Here is a 21,184-nt window from a genome sequence, read left to right as displayed (position 1 = left end):
TTGATCATGGAGGTTTTGGTAGTCATTCCCGACTGGACGATTCCGTATGTCGCATATATCTTGAGGAAAGAGCTTCCGGAGGATGAGGAAGAGGCTCGACAGATCGTCCGTCGATCTAAGGCCTTTACCGTCATCAAAGGACAATTATACAGAGAGAGCACGACTGGAGTCGGTCAGAAGTGCATAACACCAGAAGAAGGTCGACTCATCCTCAATGATATTCACTCGGGGACCTGTGGTCATCATGCGTCCTCCCGGACCATCGTGGCCAAAGCATACCGAGCCGGATTTTACTGGCCCAAGGCGAATGAGATGGCAAAGGAGATAGTGGATAAGTGCGAGGGATGTCAGTTCTACTCGAATATGTCGCACAAACCTGCGTCAGCTTTGAAGACCATCCCACTCGTCTGGCCTTTTGCAGTCTGGGGGCTGGACATGGTCGGCCCTTTGAGAACAGGACGAAGTGGCTTCACGCATGTACTGGTGGCAGTCGACAAGTTCACCAAGTGGATCGAGGCTAAACCAATCAAGAGCCTCGACACCGGTACTGCTGTTAGCTTCATCAGGGAACTAATATTCAGATATGGAGTCCCGCACAGCATCATTACGGATAATGGGTCGAACTTTGACTCAGAGGAATTCAGAACCTTCTGCAACTCCCAGGGCACACGGGTCGACTACGCATCAGTCGCCCATCCGCAGTCGAATGGACAAGCAGAGCGAGCTAATGGACTGATTCTCAAGGGACTGAAGCCGCGACTGATGCGTGATCTCAAACACGCGGCTGGAGCTTGGGTCGACGAACTTCCATCTGTACTCTGGGGACTGCGGACCACGCCCAATCGGTCGACCGGAAGAACTCCATTCTTCTTGGTCTATGGAGCCGAAGCAGTCTTGCCGAGTGATCTTCTCCACAATGCTCCTCGAGTCGAAATCTACAACGAAGCAGAAGCTGAACAAGCGCGGCAGGACGCAGTCGACCTTTTAGAGGAAGAAAGGGAGATGGCTCTGATCCGGTCGACCATCTACCAACAAGATCTGCGCCGTTTCCACGCCCGAAATGTGAGAGGTCGAGCCTTCCAGGAAGGGGATTTGGTTCTCCGAGTGGGTCAGCACAAACCACACAAGCTTGCTCCTTCTTGGGAAGGCCCCTTCATCGTCACCAAGGTTCTCCACAACGGGGCGTACCGTCTTTACAACGTCGAGCATAATATCGACGAGCCCCGAGCTTGGAACGCGGAGCTACTCCGCCCATTTTACACTTAAGTTTTATCACTCGGATGAGTTGCAATAAAGTACTTCTGTAGTTCATGGGTTTAGAAATAATTGTGTCATCACTTTTTATTTTTGTCCACATAAAAACTCCCCCTCAGTGGGTGGCTTAGTCGCGAATCCGTTTCGCCTAAGTTTGTAAAAATCCTATCGAGTGGTGAGCCAGACTCTCACTCGGAGGCTTAGCTGCGAATCCGTTTCGCCTAAGTTTATCAAAATCCTACCGAGTGGTAAGCCAGCCTTCCACTCGGGGGCTTAGCTGCAGTCCAAGGACTCGCCTAAGTTTATCAAAATCCTACCGAGTGGTAAGCCAGCCTTCCACTCGGGGGCTTAGCTGCAGTCCAAGCACTCGCCTAAGTTTATCAAAATCCTACCGAATGGTAAGCTAGCCTTCCACTCGGGGGCTTAGCTGCAGTCCAAGCACTCGCCTAAGTTGTGAAAATCCTACCGAGTGAAGAGCGATCCTCTCACTCGGGGGCTTAGCTGCAGCCTCGTGCTCGCCTAAGTTATAAAAATCCTACCGAGTGGTAAGCCAGCCTTCCACTCGGGGGCTTAGCTGCAGTCCAAGGACTCGCCTAAGTTTATCAAAATCCTACCGAGTGAAGAGCGATCCTCTCACTCGGGGGCTTAGCTGCAGTCCAAGCACTCGCCTAAGTTGTGAAAATCCTACCGAGTGAAGAGCGATCCTCTCACTCGGGGGCTTAGCTGCAGCCTCGTGCTCGCCTAAGTTATCAAAATCCTACCGAGTGGTAAGCCAAAATCCTACCGAGTGAAGAGAGATCCTCTCACTCAGGGGCTTAGCTGCAGCCTCGTGCTCGCCTAAGTTATCAAAATCCTACCGAGTGGTAAGCCAGCCTTTCACTCGGGGCTTAGCTGCAGTCCAAGCACTCGCCTAAGTCGTGAAAATCCTACCGAGTGAAGAGCAACCCTCTCATTCGGGGGCTTAGCTGCAGCCACGTGCTCGCCTAAGTTATAAAAATCCTACCGAGTGAAGAGCAACCCTCTCACTCGGGGGCTTAGCTGCAGTCCAAGCACTCGCCTAAGTTGTAAAAATCCTACCGAGTGAAGAGCGATCCTCTCACTCGGGGGCTTAGCTGCAGCCTCGTGCTCGCCTAAGTTATCAAAATCCTACCGAGTGGTAAGCCAGCCTTCCACTCGGAGGCTTAGCTGCAGCCTCGTGCTCGCCTAAGTTACAAAAATCCTACCGAGTGAAGAGCGACCCTCTCACTCGGAGGCTTAGCTGCGGTCCAAGCGCTCGCCTAAGCACAGGCACCTTGCTTTGAACCTGCAAAAGACATTTTGAGCCGAAGGCAATCATATTCAAGCGCCAAATTCAAGTTTGAATCGATATCTAAAGGAACCGAAAGTGCTCAGGCGTCAAGCCTGTTAAGGTTTGTCGATTACAATTCCACTCGGCATACCGAGGCAAATTTAAAGTGTCGAGCCAGAAGGAGTTTTTTACCCCTCCTGTGGAGGGCTGGAAGGTGCAACAAATTCATCAAGGTCAATTCCGTCGGCGATCCGAGTGGCAGCTGCAAGGAAAGTCTCCATAAAGGACCTGAAGTCGTGCTTCTTGGTATTGGCCACCCGAAGGGCCGCCAGCTTCTCCTCTCGTGCATCTTTGCAGTGGACTCGGGCCAGACACAGAGCGACATCTGCACCACACCGAGCCGAGGACTTCTTCCACTCCTGCACTCGACCAGGGATCGCGTTCAAGCGGGCCATCAGCGACTCAAGGTCATTCTGAAGTGTCTCCTCAGGCCAGAGCGTCGAGTCGATGCGAGATGTGGCGGCCTTCAGCCTTGCGAGATAGTCCACGACAGTTGCAACACGAGACTCCAGTCGGAAAACATCCATGGCAACTTCGTCATTCACCGGAGAATTGACAGGGTCAAGGTTTGGCTCCAGTCGGCTGGTTTCTTCTTCAAAGTTTTGACAAAATTCTGCAAGGGTGATCACTAAGTCAAGGGGATAGTCGAATGGAAGAAGCCACAGTTGGAAATATTTGCCAAACATGGAGGTTTACCTTCAAGCATAAGAAACAGCTTCTTGGCAAGGCCACTCAGGAAGGCCTCCAGTTCAGTTTTCTTCTCAGTCAATTTGCTGACTTGGTCGGTCAAGGCAGCTTTGTCAGTTCTCAGTCGACTGACTTCCTTGTTGGCAATCCCAAGAGCAGTTTTCAGATTGGTATTGTCTTGTTCGAGCTTGGTGACTGAAGCTAACTTCTCGTCAGCAAGCTTGATCTTCTCAGCTAGCTCAAGGTCTTTCTTCTGCTGGGCCTCCCTTACCTTACCTGCAAGTTACAGCGAGATCAGATGCCGAAACAAGCAAGGGGAAAAGCAGTCGTCAGGGTCTCACCAAACATACCTTCGGTCTCCTCCTTTGCCTTTGTCAGCTTCTCCTGAACCAGCTTCAAGCTCAGCTCGACTTGAGTATGTTTTTGTTCCAGCTCTGAGTAGCGAGCCACAAGATCACAGGAGTTCTGCGAAGAACCAATCGACTAAACGTCAAATGTAACTCACTTCCGAGTGAAAAAGGGAAAAACACAAGTTTCTAAGACTACAGCCGAATACAAGCATTCGACCGTAGTCTCGGGGACTACACCCAGTGGGTGCACTCAGCGTGCCCCCACTAATCCTGTTGAAGACAAAGTCGACCAGTCGACCTCAAAAAAAAAAACAGTGTGCGAGATGCATTCTCTAAGACTGTGATCAACTGCAAGCAGTCGACCACAGTCTCGGGGACTACACCCAGTGGGTGCACTCAGCGTGCCCCCACCGGTTTGCGAAATCCAGTCGACCAGTCGACTGACAGAAAGATTGACATCATAAAGCCTAAGGCCGACTGCCAGCAGTCGACCTTAGCCTTGGGGACTACACCCAGTGGGTGCACTCAGCGTGCCCCCACCAGTTTGCGAAATCCAGTCGACCAGTCGACTGACAGAAAGATTGACATCGTAAAGCCTAAAGCCGTCTGCCAGCAGTCGACCTTAGCCTTGGGGACTACACCCAGCGGGTGCACTCAGCGTGCCCCCGCTAACACGGAGTTTATTCGACACACCCAGTGGGTGACTAATATAAATCCCGGAAAAGAAAAGTTTTCGGTAGCATATCCAACAGAACAAACAGCAGTCGACTGACCTGGACATTGCTTTGGAGGGCAGAGCTGGCGTCATAAGCTGCCTGGCTCGCATCCCGGATGGTCTTCAGCTGCTCCATCATGAGTCCCGCCTGGCGTATTGCCTCCTTCGCTGCACCAGCTTGGTCCTCTGGGACGTGGTGAGTCGTGAAGAGGGAGGGCTGCTGAGCACTCGTCAGTGGACTCGCGAAGGACACCGTGTGTCGAGTGGTGTTCCCTTCCTCCACAGTCAGAGTCTCAGGCGCCGTCGCATCCTGAGGCACCTTACTGGCGGGCGTTTTCCGACTCTTCCTGCGTGCCAGCAGTTCTTCATCCTCGTCGTCGTCAGGAAGATCGATAACAGTATGGGGCGGAACTGCGAAGAAGAATCAGGATCAGAGGTCGCGAGTCAGTCGACTAAAAACGGTGTTAAGAATACAGTACCTGGGTTCGAAGTTGCCGCATCCTCCATCTCGTGGTCATCGGCCCGGGCCGAAGTCTCAGAGGTAGCAGCACTGCAACTCCAAAGGATCAGTCGACTAACCTCAGCGTCGACCAAAGATAAAGTTCGCACAAGAATGGGAAAATATGAGCAACACAATTACCCTGATATGGTGGGGATGGACACCTTCATCTTCGGCAGGAGCTTGGTCGGCTTCGATGAGGCCGCCCTGGGCTGCTTCGGCGCCTTTTCAGTCGGCGCCGGAGAGGTGGTCCGAGGGCGCTTGGTCGACTGAGTGGCAGTCGCAACCCCCTTACCACGTTCGGTCGAAGGGTCGTGGACAAGCTTCGACCGCCTTTCTGAGCGTGGTGGAACGACCTCCTCCTCCTCTTCTTCCTCGTCTTTGATGTCATCCTCATCACCTTCATCATCATCATCGTCGTCATCATTCCCCGCGGCATCCGAGTCCCATTCCTCCTCTTCCTGGCTCTCGCCCCCGCTCGCCTCGCCCCCGCTCGCCTCGCCCCCGCTCGCCTCGCCTTCCTCAGTCGGAGCTTGTGCCCCATTGGGCATCGAGTACAGTTCGGTGAAGGCCTAGCAGATGCCCAAACAAGGATCAGTCGACCAGTCGGCAGGGTTAGCAGAAATGAGTACAACAAGGACACAATGGAAAGCAGAGCAAGTGTACCTTGTTTGGGATGCTGTTGTGGTCGAGTGGAGGAATCCTTCTGGCTCCGCGCGGGTTGTCCCTGTTTCCGGTAACGGCTACCATCCATCTTTCCAGAGTGACATCGTCGACTTCTTCTGGATGGACTCTAGTCTCGTCTTCGGGCCCACAGTACAACCACATGCAGTGGCTCCGGAATTGAAGGGGTTGGATGCGACGCCTGAGGAAGACCTCCAGAAGATCCATGCCCGTCACCCCCTCCCGAACCAACTGCACCACGCGCTCCATCAACATCTTCACGTCGGCTTTCTCCTCTGGAATCAGCTTCAGAGGGGAGGGCTTGTTCACTCGGTCCATGGTAAACGGAGGGAGTCCACTCGACTGCCCTGGCGTCGACTGGACCTGGCAGTAGAACCAAGTCGACTGCCAGCCCCTGACGGACTCGGGAAAGGACATGGGCGGGAAGGTGCTATTATTCCTCACCTGAATCCCCAGGCCCCCACACATTTGGACGACTCGGGTCTTCTCGTCACCTGGGCTCGCCTTCTTCACGGTCTGAGAGCGACACGTGAAGATACGTTTGAACAAACCCCAGTGCGGTCGACAGCCCAAGAAACCCTCACACATGGACACGAATGCAGCAAGGTAGGCAATGGAGTTTGGGGTCAAGTGGTGGAGCTGTGCTCCAAAGAAATTCAAGAAGCCACGGAAGAAAATGCTTGGCGGCAAGGAAAACTCGCGGTCAACATGAGTGGCCAGAAGCACACACTCACCCTCTTCTGGCTGTGGCTACCACTCCTTCCCCGGCAACCTCGCAGCTCCGTGAGGGATCAAGCCCTCGTTGGCCATGTCGAGGAGGTCCTTCTCCGTGATGGTCGACTGGATCCAGTCTCCTTGGACCCAGCCTTTCGGCAGGCGGGATCTGGACGAGGACCCTCTGCGGCTGGTGGATCTCCCCTTCGCCTTCTCCGATGCCGACGCCTTCTTGGCACGCTCCAGCGCCGCCGTCTTCTCCTTGGCCATGGTCGCCGGTGAGACGCACGAAGGGAAGTGGTGCGGGGGCGAGAGCGAGCACGCTGAGCAGGGAGGAAGGAAGCAGAGGGAGAGAGGGAGAATGCTGAGGCGCAGCACAGAATTCCTCGCCGGGCACATTTATAAGGTCCCTTCCGAGTGGCTGACATGTGGGCCCGGTCGATCTAATCATATCTGGGAGCAGTTATGAGGACTGGATACGTGGCGAAAAAGGCGGCGCGGAGATCGAGGCGTCTATGCCCCGTCCCATCCGAACGCCGCGGTCTGCCCCGCTTCGCGCGCGCCCCCAAATTTCGCACTCCGCGGAATCCGCGAGCAACAAATCAGTCTGTCAGACGCGATGTTTCCGGCGATCCATCGCTCGGAGATCGTCGAAGCTCGAAAGATCACTCGACGCAAAAATAGAATGGATCGAGTCGACCGAAGACAAATTGCTCCCTGTCAACGAAGAGATTCTTTGATCCAGAACAGCGCACAACTAGAGCGCAAAGGTTAATCGGAAACGACATCAACTCCTTCTTCACTCGAAGCCTCAATCCATTCGGGGGCTAATGATGGGGTTATGTACCTAGGGTAGGGTCATGGACCCGTTCCAAGTAACTTACCCTAGGACATCCCTAGAAGAGGTCGCCTTCCAGTCAACCAACGAGGATTCACTCGACTGGCCTGAAGGACTCGACCACGAAGACTCACTCGACCACCAGGAGGTCAAAAGGCACTCTGCACCGCAACGGCCTATAATTAAGTAGACTTTATGATAGTAAAGGCACTTTATGTGGGGCGTTACCAGTAACGCCCCAGACTTAACTCACCTTAAACCCTCTCCTACGTGGGCTGGCTGGGGTCCTGGCGCACTCTATATAAGCCACCTCCCTCCACAGGCAGAAGGGTTCGGCATCTTGTAATCCATACATTCATAATCCACTCGACCGCCTCCGGGCTCCGAGACGTAGGGCTGTTACTTCTTCCGAGAAGGGCCCGAACTCGTACATCCTTTGTGCTTACAACCTCTCCATAGCTAGGACCTTGCCTCTCCATACCTACCCCCCACTCTACTGTCAGGCTTAGAACCACGACAGATAGTTTAGCAGTAGAACTCATCCCCAGGTCTTCCAGTTCACACGGCATGACTTTGAGAACTTCATCTCCACCGCGGACCTGGTTCTAATTCAAACAGAAACCATATTTTATTACTACCTCCGTTCAGAAATATAAGATGATTTTCGATATTATACTCCATATATGACTACATATACACACAGAAATGAGTGAACAAAGACACTAGAACATGTCTTCAAAGGCATGAGAGCAGAGGGATTTCTTGCAATATCCATAACACAAGTTACTGAGGCAAATATACCCTCTTCAAAGGTAGGATTGATGTTCATAAAGTACTCCCTCCGTCCCAAAATTCTTGTCTTATATTTGTCTAGATACGAATGTATCAAGTCACATTTTAGTATTAGATACATCCGTATCTAGACAAATCTAAGACAAGAAATTTGGGACAGAGGGAGTAGTTGAAAGTAATGTATAAGAAATAAGTGTCAACCTCTCGCATGTTTTGATCAAAAGAGGAATTTAGAACCGTCATTTGGCACACTAAAATCACATGCAAGATCACCCAGAAAGTTGTACTACCAGTACTAGTACTGCGTGTTAGATGAAAAAACACAATCAAGATCGATAAAAAGATCGTCAACAAGAGACATTACCTGGACTTGCTTAATGAGGGATCCCAGAGAGGGGGGCTTGGATAGGGTGATGGCTTTGAGCTTGTCTGCGGTAGTCTCAGCGGGGTGCTTGCACTTCTTCGTACCATGAGCCTCGACGGTTTTGGCCAGAGCCATAGACATCACGTCGGCCGGTGCTCCAGCGTCCATCCAAGAGTGGAAGATGGGAGAGAAGAGTGAAAGGAGGAACGAGATGAGGGAGAAGCGAAGAGTGTGGGGGTTTTCATCAAGAGAGGAAGCTAAGAGAGAAGAGTGAAATGATGGTTGCTTCGTCCGTCCAACTTACTGCTGGAAAGGAGGGGGTTTTGTGATTTGACGGCTCATTGGGCATTACTGCGGCGCTTCGATTGGGGTAGTCTACCGTCACTCTACTACGGAGTAATTTAGTGCATGGCTGGTGGACCCAGGTGCTGGTTGTCCAACACGTTGGCAAAAGTGAGTAATTTAGTGCATGGCTGGAGGAGGATCCGCATGGTAGAGCGTGTCCATTCTTTTTCTGAAGAAAAAATAATTACAGCAAGCGTTTCCACTCTTACGACGGAGGAGTGCGAAACACGGCAGCCACTTGAACATACACAGTGCTCCTCCTACTAGGCATGTGCAGAGGTTCATACGTCAGTACTACATAATCTTGTTGCTAGTGTAGTAAGATATGACGATAACAAATGATGTTGTGCGCATTTCAACTATATCTATATGTAACATAGTACCGCTTTTTCGACTGTCTGGTCGAGAATGAACGGTGAGATCAATGTTAACAGAACTAGGTCTACAGCGCACGGAGAGTATGGTGCTACAGTACTCCACGAGACATGAACCATATGAAGCACGAATAGTGTTAGGCAGGGTGTATGAAGGGTGCACAGGATGGGAGCAAAAGTTCCCTTCTCGACCCACTTTTGGGTGTTTGGTAGAGTGCATGAAGGGTGAATGAGTCCACACTAGTAGGTTAACAAAAATACACGTAGAGGAAACAACTATATTGAGATGAGAATGCAACCAAACACACCCACACGCTTTGTGCTATAGTGACTGATCTGCATCGTCTGAGTTTGATCCAACGGTCATGTTGCGCCGAGACATGGACCTGCCCATGCAGAGGGTGCCTAAACACCACCGAAGTCCCTCTGCTTCTCGAGGCGCATGACATTGGTGATGCAGGGTGCAACCGCCCACAGAGCCCGCTCCCAGTCGATGGGAGCCAGCTCGTCAAAGACGGCGTCCAATGGCACGAATGGATTCCGGTGACGGAGCCCTGAAAGGATTCACCCGGCAACGGCGACGGCAGCCCACAACCCCTCCTTATCCAGCTCAGCCCCCACCATCGCGTGGAGATGGCTCAGCTCCTCGAAGATATAGGTGGTCTAACGGGCTTAGCCCGACGGTCGGCATCGTCGCGCTGGCACGACGGTACGCATCGCGCAGCCGCAGCACATGCGTGGCAACTTGGTTCACCAAGTGGCTGAGGCGATCCTGGACCTCGTCACGATTGGCCCGCTCGCGCTCCAGCCGTCTCCCGTGATGGCCTATCGTATCTCCCGCTTTCTGCAGCAACGCCGCCGACGCCTTGAGCATCTTTGTGGTGGACGCCTGCTGCTTTTGAAGCTCCGTGAACTCCCGCACATAAAGGAGGAGCATGGCACTCCTCTCCACCTTGAGATCACGGAGCTCCACGTCCTTGGCCCTGAGCTCCGCATCCTTGGCATGGAGCTCCTGTGTTAGGCACCTCACCTCAGACTCCATGATCTGCTGCGCCGCCATGGCACCAGGTAGAAGCAATGGGGAGAGGAAGCAAAGGGGGCGAAATGGCTGAAAGGCAATGCATTCTACGTGAAGGCGGAGGGAGCCAGCCGAGGAGTGGGGAATCTTTTGGTTTTTACCACGGTAAAACACCAGTCGAGGAACTCTCACATCAAGGAGCAGTGGGTTTTACAGGCGGAGTCATCGTGACTAATTGCTGCCGCGCCTGCTCCCGTCAATCAAAAAATTAAAAATCCTGTGACGCCTGATCCCGTCAATCAAAAAACTAAAAATCCTGCCGCACCCAAACACCAGAGCAATGCTGCGGTGGATATTTAAATTTACCTACCGGCAAGTAGATAAAAAAAGTGGTGAAAAACAAATGTGGCGGCGGCCTAGCTAATCGGTCGAACTAGCCCAACTAGCTAGCCACCGTGCTTCACTGATGTACTCGGCGAGAAAGGTGGTCTTTCTTGATTTAACGACTCATTTACTTGCTTCGGTGCTACGACCAAGGAGGACCTAGAAAACACGCGGTAGGGCGTCCCACGTCAGGAAGAATATATGCGTGCACCACTCCGGAGGACCCCGAAACCGCGCGGTAGGGTGTGCCACATCTCGGCACGGAGGAAAAATGTGCATGTAAAAATATACTGTATCAGACGTAGTACCTATGGTTCGACCTCGGGACCCAGCCTGTCGGTCGAAAACACCCCACTAGCCACATAGCTTCATCATGCAAACGTGGCACGGAGGATAGATGTGGTTAGCTCCGTCTCGACCAGCCACAACGTCTCTTGTTCTAGGCGATTCTACTATTTTCCAAGATTTTTTTAGTTGTAATAACACCACGGCAAGCTAGCACCGCTCTTCGTGTGTGCTCGTGCAAAGGTTAGATGATGGAGAGAAGAGAGATTGAGATCGCAGACCTGGGACCCACCAGTAAGTGAGTCAACGGTCATGCATGTGTTGACGAGGCACTCCCTCTACTCTACTCAACGTAATACTATATAAATCAAGTTATGGGACAAAGCCAACAACCCTTGTTGTTTCAGGCTATCGACTTATGCTTTGTAGTCCAAGTTGCCAGTTCGAATCTCGTCTTTTAGATTTGTTAGTTTTAGGTCCAAATTTGATTAATGACAAGTGGGACCCCCGTGTGTTGTTCCGATATTTCAGTGTAGGATAGTTTTTTTGAAAAAACACTTTGCACGGTTAGACAAGTAACGACACGAGTTGCACGTATTTGGCAAGTTTACGAACAAAAATGACAGCGGCATAGAATATCACATCCGCCCCGCAGCTTAGATGCTATGGTGATACTAGTTTTTACACCGTTGGAAGTGAGATCCAATGGCCTGGGAGTAGTCTTTGTAATTATGCGCAATTTCCAAACTCTCCAAAGGTTTTTTTGCAAATAAAACATTCAGGCCTCGTGTGTGCCGCTGCATCTTCGATCCAACGGCTCCCCGTTGCTCATATTAGGTGCTCCCCGTAGCTTAATTACCCGCTACGGTGATATGAGCATCTAGTTCGTATGATCAGTGATCAGATGGCACATGTGTAGTACTTGTACTTTCTGCGCATTTCCCAAACTCTCTTAGTCGTATATTGCAAAAACATTCAAACCTCTTATTGTGGGCCGTTAGATCTCAGTGAACTCGTATCACCATAGAATCTACGGTGCGGGATCACCTCATAAGGTGCTATCGCAGCTTGGATCCTACGGTGATACGAGCTTCGAGGTCATTTGATCTGAGATCCAATGGCATCTGAGCAATCTTTCTGCTTGTAAGCAGTGGCCGAACTCTTTTGGGGCTTTTCTGCAAAAAAAACATTTGAACCACCGAGGAGGTGTTGGGTCAAAAATCCAACGGCTCCATAGAGCTTGTATCACCAAAGCATCTAAGGTGTGGTAGCACATGATATTCTTACATACAGGAGAATATGATGTCCTCCTTCATCTTACATGCTACGATGATACGAGCTTCGAGGTCATTGGATATGGGATCCAAAGGCATCTGAGTAGTTTTTGTACAGATTGTGTGCAATTCTCAAACTCATCAAGGTTTCCTCTAAAAATATTAAGACACATAATGTGAGCTACTATATCTCAGATCTACAAGCTCCAAGCAACTCGTATCGGCATATAGCATCTAAGGTATGGGGGCACATGATATTCTCCCGGGGAGGAGGGGTGGGGTGTGCACAACCAATCGGTGGTTGGGAGGGTGGGGACAAATATAATCTAAACAACCCTAAACAGAGCTCCACAATTTTATCTAAGGTCGAGGGGTTGACCCCCTACAATCATAGCTCCGCTTAAACACAACATTTGCATGTACTGTAGTACTAGACTTAATATTCATGTTTTAGTGTCATGTTCATTTTAAATATTGAACTAAGGACCATGCACGTCTTACATTTTACTCCCTTCGTTCCTAAATATTAGTCTTTTTAGAGATTTCAAATGGACTGGCACATCCGGATGTATATAGAGATATTTTAGAGTCTAGATTCACTCATTTTGCTCTGTATGTAGTCACTTGTTGAACTCTCTAAACGACTAATATTTAGGAATAGAAGGAGTATTTTTGAATTCGTGTCATACATGCATGGTTTGGAAAAATAGATGCACTATACTTATTGGATTGTTGTTGTGTTCGTGCGTGTGTGTCTGTGTGTGTGTGGTCATATGTTTGATACATACAAAGTTTTCTCACCTCCATATTGTTCATCTTTTAAATTTGAATTTTCATTGGAAAACTTACTAGGGATACCATGAAATGTGAAATCCATGTTGAGATCACTATATCACAAACTCACTCTAATTCAACAACTTGTCATAAATAAATTACTACGTTGAGATTAGTATTTGCAAGGAAAATACGGGCATTGTAATACACATAGATTCGTTCGGCAATTTAAAAGGTTCCTTTCGTATTCTCTAATGGTAGGACCCAACGGCGTACCAGCCAGACCTTGTCTCGTGTTGATCCTAAAAAAATAAAAAAAATAAAAACCGGGCTCGTGTCCTTCGGTGGCGTGCGCGGTATGCACATTAGGCAACCCCAACCAGTCGAGCCTCAGCGTTTCAAGTCGAAATATCTGGCGGCCAGAATTCCAGTCGTAGGAAATTCCCCTCATGTCCCCGGTCCATAATGACTACCGATGAACAACGGAGGGATGCTTTAGTGACTAGACAATGTTACCTACCATGCCGAGCACGGTTCAATTCCCTCGGTCGCCGCTCGTCAAGGTCACCCGTCAACTGCATTGCCTAGTACTACTACTACTACACCAGGATGAGCACAGAATTGAGCCCGTTTGTTCGTGCCTAGTACTTGAGTTAATATATCACGCAATGCACTGGTACGGAGGGATTATCCTTTTACTCTGCATATATAACTTGTCTGAAGTATAACTAAGCAAAATGTTTGACCAATTCCTTTCTGAAGAAATACAACATGACAAATGTATGGCTTGCAAATTTATTGCATGTTGCAGGTTATGATATTGTTTCAAATCCTGGATCTTAAATTTCAGAAAATCCAAAAGTAAGCATAAATTCTTGAAACTGAGCATGGTCACGTGATATGGCACAAATATTACTTCGTAAGTTTTTTCTTCAATTTAAGACAAGCTGCTTATGACAAGTTGCACAAATGAAGAGCCAAGGTATTTTGGAACAAAGACCTATCACGTTAAGGCGAACGCTTTCACTATTGAAACCGTGGGAGTTTATGTGCCGCAACGAGTTCCCGCTTCTCATCGGCAGGTGCCGTCCGAGCAAGCGTGTGAGTCGACGGGAGGCGTGCGAGCAGACCGCTACGCCGGCTGACAGGGAGGCGTGCGAGCAGACAGATGTGCAGGCTCACCGGGAGGCGAGCCCTTTGACGAGGCTCCGCCGCCCACCTTCATCCCAACTACTCCCACTTTTAATGTCTTAGGGACTGCAGTTTAAAATCAACCCCGCACTACCTGGTATCGCTACAATCTTCTCTCTTCCTCTCCGATTCTCCTGTCGTCTACCTCCAACTAGCCTGACCTAAACGTACGCCATGCCACATCACGATGGTCTGCCCTTAGTCTACCAGTTTCCTAAGGAAGACACCTAGCCGGAGTCTCAAGAACATAAGGCGCTTTGGGACGAGCTTGTACTGGCCTTGCGGCAGGATGCCGCGCCTGTCCCGTTCCCGTTCCGGCTCCCTTTGCCCCGACTGCGCCAGCGCCCATCCCCGTGGCATTGATGGGCTGGGAGCCGCACATTGTCACCGAGCTTGATCCCACGGGGTTCCACGAGGTCCCCGCCGACTTTCACGTGCTCGTGCATGTGCCAGCGCATGCGCCTGCGCGTGCACTGACGTGCATGCCTGTGCCGGTGCCCATGCACCTGTCAGCGCATGCGCCTGCGCGTGCACTAACGTGCCCGCCCGTGCTGGTGCCCGTGCACACGAATGTCTCCGCCACGCCGTTGACAGCGCATTTCCCCGCGCGGGGGCTAGTGCCCCCCTCGGCGGCATGGATGGCCGCTGTCGACCGCTTCCTTGCACCAACGCCAGTTGCCTCCTCCCGCCAGTTGACTCGCTCCAAAGTCCAGAACATTTTGGCCTTCCTTGAAGTTAGGCCAATGTCCAGGAGTACGCCAACAACGGCGCAAGACGCCGCCATCGCTGTCGGTCAGTGGCCCGACGACACACAGAGCACGGCAGAGGAGCCGTTTCCCACCGCAAGACGCCCCCGCCGCCGCCGTGTAATCTAAATTTGCCATGAAAAACGTTCGGATTGTCATGCTTAAAATCTAAACGTTTATCATTTCCCTTTATTTTATATCGATCATCGTATAATTTAAAGTCAGACTCAGACTGAACGAAATCTATGGTTTGATTGATTGAATGTTCTGCTGGAGCCGTATCAAATTAAATATAAAACGTCATCAAGCCACATGTATTCCTTGTCATCCAACGACCTAGACTGCTTCAATGTCGAGCGCTCAACACGTTTAGCATGTAGTTAATTTCCTGTCAAAAATAGTGCTAATCACATAATAACACGCAAATAATATCCTACTTAATATCCGCATGCACTTAATATACTTCCAAATTAACGTGCATTGCACGTACACACTGACTAGTGCTTCTAGTACGTGAAACTAGTGCCGTAACTTGTGAACGCGTCCAGATATGGTCAACGGCAACATCGCCCGCGAGTTCTTCGTGTTTGACCGTGCATCTAAACGCAGAAGGGGAGGAGAGAGAGAGAGAGAGAGCACACATGGAACCCACCAGTAAGTGAAGGCGAATAGTACATAAAATAATATTACATGTTATCCATTAAATAGGTTGTGGTAATATAAAAACATTATATGAACAATGGGTGGTACAACAAACATTGTTGTTCTACATATGTTGCTTATTGACGTGCGGCTTGAAGGCCCTGGTCGCATGTTCAATCCTCGTCCTTTACTTTTTAATTTGTATATGGGTCCACATTTGTTTCATGACATGTGGGCCCCTCGGTGTGTAGTTTGTAGCACTTTAATTTGTGGGTCGAAATTTGTTCCATTCCAAGTGGACTATCCGTGTGTAGTTTTGTAGCTTATTTATAATAATTAAAGAGAACAACAGAGTTTTTTGCAATAATACCATGGTACGATGTTGAAGGCGAGAAAGGACATGCGAGAGAGCGATGACCGAGCCAGAGGGAGTCAACTAGGGGAGTTGCGGGGGTTGCAACGGTGTTTGGAGTAGTTGTCGGACGAATGCTACGAAAATATAATCTAAACCGACCGGAATAAATTCCTACACAAATTAATCCAAGCTTGGAGTGCCCCTCGCAATAGAAAAGGCATTGCTTTGCGAGGGATGGAGAGGTAGCTTCAATGGATGGAAGATACGGTGTGAGAAAGCGAGGTCAATCGAGAAACATATAGATAGAGAGAAAAAGTGAGTGTGGTCCGACATTCATTGAACAGATATATATGCTCTGGAGAGATATTGTCCGATTGAGCTTTTGGCAAGGGTGAGGGCTATAAGATAGAGCTTGAGAAATGATCCAGTCACAGACGTGTAGATATATTTTGTGCATGGGAGGAAGCAAGGTCAATCGATCACATAGGGTCGTCGTGCGATCGAAAGAGTGAGACGGGTTGGAGAGAGTGACCTAGATAGACAATGTGTGTGAGAGAGTATACAATGTGCATAGGTCGGATTGGGCTCAAACATGGTGATATATCGTTTTTTTCCGAGAAAGAGCGAGGTCAATCGAGAAAAACAAAGAGAGAGAGAGAGAGAGAGAGAGACAGAGAGAGAGAGAGAGAGAGAGAGAGAGAGCGTGGCCCGCCATGAGGTCGAAAGAGTGGGGGCGGCTTGGATGGACTGACCTAGATATATAATCTGCGTGAGAGAGTATAGAGTTTGTCGATCGAGGCCCGAACATGGAGATATATCATTTGTGTGTGAAAGAAAACGAGGTTAAACGAGACTCAGATAAAGAGAGCGAGATTAGCGAGTGTGGCCCGCCGTGCAGAATAAAGGGTGAGACAGTCTCGAGGGAGCGACCTAGATAGACAATGTGCGTGCGTGCGCACGAGAGTTTGGGAGGGCTACATAGGCAATGCATGTATTTAGCGTGAGAGAGTGAGAGGGAGAGGGAGAGAGAGAGAGCTCGACATGGGGTGCAATGGCGGGTGTGTGAGGTAAATACATTTGGTAACAGAGTGGAAAAAGGGGTTGTGTAGTTGAGAGACTTAGAGATCGAAACATGAAGAGAAAGAATGAACATGTGTTGGAAACCGATAGCTTCCTAAGGTGGTTACAGTGAAATGCGAAATCCACGTTAGAATTGGAGATTGCTACGTGACATACACTCTAATTCAAATAATTAATTATGTGACACACACTCTAATCCACGTTAGCGTGGATACCGTGGATACTGTTTCGATTTTTTTTCAAATAACTCCTTATTAATTAATTTATAGTACTCCGTCTGTTCACTTTTATAAGATCTTGAAGACATTTCAGACAATGTGCAAAAAAAATCATTTTAAGTTGTCTGAAACGACTTACAAAAGTGAACGGAGGGAGTATCTTGTTTCAAATGACTAATTATTGCAAGGAAAACACGGGCATGGTAATACATACATATTCGTTTGCAAATGAAAGAAGATTCATTTGCATTCTCAAATGTAGGCGCACCAGGCAGACCAGGGTCGTGTCGGGGTGGTTGTGTGTGTCGGACGGACGCGTAGCACCCAGCCACCCACCCCCTCCCTCCCTCCCCCATGTTCGATAAAATAAGTTCGCGCTTCCACGTTTCGGATTGAAATATCTGGCAGCCCCAATTCCAGCCCTGCAAAATCTCTCTTCTCCACCGTCCCCCTCCGTGCCCAGATTGCTCAAATCCCTAATTCACCGCCAACCCAAGCAAAGTTCGAATCGCCCCTCGTCTTGTCTCTTTCCCCACCTCTGTGTCGGACGACGACGACGAAGACGACGGTCGCGCTTCACCACCGCACCGGAGCTACCTCATCTACGCCCTCGTCCACCGCACCGGGTGGTCCGCCGACAACGTCGGCCGCCACAACCGACGTGCCTCACAGACACCGACTTCCACCGCATCAGGTGTGCTTCACTGACGATGTCCCCCAGCTCACCAGGGCTACTGCACCGAGCACCTCATCACACCTCCGCCCCCCGAGGCTGTTGGGCCTTCACCAACGGTCTCATCCACCACATCATAACGCTCCGCTGCCACTCAAGGTCTGCATTCGTGCGCGGCGAGCCAACACCAGTGCATCACCCTCAACGGCTCTGAAGTGACCCGCACTCTAGCTAGGCGAGCATGCCCAAACGCCGACCTGAACTAGGTATCCACACATCACTCCCTTGTGCACTGTTCCGATGATGTTTGGATATCCTTTCGCTGCTCTCTTAGCTTACACGCCTATGCAACTCTGACTTTAACTCTTATTTCTTCTGGAGATATCATCTGAAACAGGAAAATCCATTTTTTACCGAAGCATGACGGCGCTACGGGATGTGGTACACATCCTGCACACCCGTATAACCTTGTAAGTATCTGTCCTCCGGTACAACATCAAGGTTGATTCCTCTTATTTTGATCAACTATTCGCCATGTCAAAAATGCAGAGTGGGATGCAAGGAGCACAAGGCCTGCACATCCAAGCAAGTGGTAACCTGGACTTGTACATGGAACATCCCAAGCGCAAGCAGAGTTGCAGTGAGCCTGTACAACGAGCTAGCGTAAGTCCCTTAATTTCATTTAATTCATACTGGCATTCGTGTATGATTTGTGTGCAGTGGCGGATCCATGAATTCAAGTTACCAGGGGCGAACATTTAACTTAAAAAATACAAAGGCACTTGTACTCCGGAAATCAACATAACTTGAGAAATGTGAAGCTAGATGCACTTTGAAAACCAGCTAATGATCCAAAGTAGTTCAGATTATAAACACTAAATGATGCAAGCACCAAAAAACACAAAATGCAACATGGTGTACAAGGACTACAAACATGGTCTGTACCTGCTTGAATTATTCGTTCTCTGGATGAAAATATTGAAGTGTAATTGCACCTATAACCAGTGCGCAAACTGCATATCAATATATCTATCCTGCACAAGTATGCCAATAGTTTCAAACAACAGATTAGAAAAGTATTTATGCTATGTTGTCATGATACGGGGACTTTCTGGTAGATGGCCTCGACGTTTCCTCAAGCTATGAAAATGCACTATAATTTGCTTGTCATTAATGCCTGCAAATCTCTGTCTCTCTCAACATAGCAGATCATCATTAGACACTAAATCCTTCAATGAGCTTGCAAAATGCTTGCATTAGATCCCTCATTAGACACTATATGTTAATCACCAGGAGCATGTAAAATGTTTGCATCAAATCCTTCATTAGCAGTCTGTTCATTAGACACTTCAGGCTCAAGAACAACATGAGCTTGTATGTTTGCATCGGAAACTTGATTAGATACATCAGATTCAGTCAGTTCAGTATTGATTGGGGGAGTTATAAAATAAGTAGAAATTGGTTTCATTTTCTCATAGATTCCCTACATACAAGCAGTTTTACAACACCGTCAGGTTTAACTATTGGCCAGAAATTGAAGAGTTGAATTAGATATAATCAGGGATGTGATGAACCTGCTCGTTGCGCATGCTACTCTTGCAAGTTGTGACTGTCCGTTTGCGCAAGCTCAATGCCATGCCCATGCTGCCGCCGCTGCCTCCAATGCAGGCTACACCTAGGGTTGGATCTTCATCTTCTTGTCCTTCCGTTTGCTTGAAGCCCAGAGACTGCCCTCCAACGAGGGCATGAGGAAGTGCTGTGTCGGTCTATCCAGCGACGGCTAGGTTAGGAGTGAACCAGACTGGCGGCTGGAGCGAATGAATTGGGATTTTTCCTGCTGTCGATCGATATGGGAGACGCTCGTTTGGGCAGCGAGCCTTCTATAGGGCATGCCTTGCACTTATGTTATTTGCCCATCCAAATTGAAACATTTTTCTTCATTTTTTACATTGCCTGTTCATGCGTTGGGACGAACAAAACTAGCCTGGGCCAACCTGGACGACTCAAAGTAGGTGCACACTTTCCAGCCACCTGAGGCGGTCACCCATACCAGCCCCTATGGTGGCGTCGCCCCTTTTTGCGTGTATGATTGGGTAGTGAAAAATATTCCAGTGGCGCTTTTGATTTACCCACAGAATGGTTGAATTGCTTGTTTCTATGAACTGAGTTCGCCAATAATGTGAAGGATGTCAGTCTTTTCATCCTATTGTAGATTGCTTAAATCTCGATATGCCAAAAGTAATCGCATGAAATATATAGTAAAAGCCAGTGTGATGTGTGTGGCGACAACTAGTCTGACTACACGTCCTCATATAACATATCAAGGACGCACCATCTTACCAGATTAACCATTCGACTTACCAATGCAGTGTGGGAAGAAAGAAGTATTGGGACTGCGTAGCCAAGCAATTGATGCCATGGACTCCTTCATACAACCTTGTAAGCGAAAAAGAAGTTGCAGTGTGCGTGTACAAATAGCTAGCGTAAGTTCAGTTACCTGCTTCTTGGAATTTTAGTTAGTCACTTATTGCAAAATTGTTCAATTACGTTACTTGGCTTAATTTAGTTTGCTACTGATTACATAATGCCACAGCCTGCTAATCCTATTATAGACTGCGCCTATCTATGTGTTTGATACTTACTGTTAAGAATTACATGTTTGCCTGAACTTAAATAGCTACTTGTTTATTTAACTGCTTTGCTGCTGCAACAACGGGTTACAATGATGTTAATAACTACTTTTCAGCATTCAATTGAAACTCTTTAATTCCTTGTTTGTTTAACTGGTTTGCTGTTATAACTCCCAGTTGAGATGTTTTGCTAACTTCAACTTTTCTGAATCCAATCAGAACTTTAATGGCAAAACAGGTTAGCCCAAGATCAAAGAGCGAGGTCCCAATGGACGTTGTATCATCCCACAGAAGTGGCACCGGCCCAATCGTGCATTCTTAATTGCTAACTGCTGATGCTCTAGAGGCTAAACTAGTGGTAGAAAGAGATTCTCCTTCTGCTCTTAGAGATGAAGTTGACATGTAGAGGAAGCAAACAGCACAATCACAAGCAGTACTCAAGACAACCAATAAATATTTGGTGGATTTCAAAATGAAGCAAGCTGAGACCGACCGCATTGTTAAGGTCCTGAAGAAAAAAAGGAAATTAAATTCCCACTTGGTAAATAATAGGTGAAATGTTCTTTCCATCGTTGAATAAACTTTTTGTTGTTTCTTCATGAAATCAATCAAACCATTTGTTTTAGAGATCATGTAATCATTGTTTTTTGTTTTTTGGTTTGTAATTTTATTTGAGCACAAGTCTATATTAATTGATAAGACTCGGAGACATTTCATTTGGATTGTTGTGCCAGACCTACAAATATGCCAATCGGGCTGAATGTGCATTCAGCAATAATAGTAGTATAGATGGAGCATAAGTGGCACGCATCGGAAAGGGCCAAGATGCTGGCTAAAATAAGGATGCTGTTGTAGCAAAAAAAAAGTATAGGGGCCTGGCTTATGTATGTTAGTTGATATTATTGATCCATATACTCTATAAGTGTTTATATGTCTGTTAGTTCTGTACA

The sequence above is a fragment of the Triticum aestivum genome, chromosome 4A (genome assembly GCF_018294505.1).
Source record: "Triticum aestivum cultivar Chinese Spring chromosome 4A, IWGSC CS RefSeq v2.1, whole genome shotgun sequence".
Classification (NCBI taxonomy): Eukaryota; Viridiplantae; Streptophyta; class Magnoliopsida; order Poales; family Poaceae; genus Triticum; species Triticum aestivum.
This window is presented reverse-complemented; position numbering follows the sequence as displayed.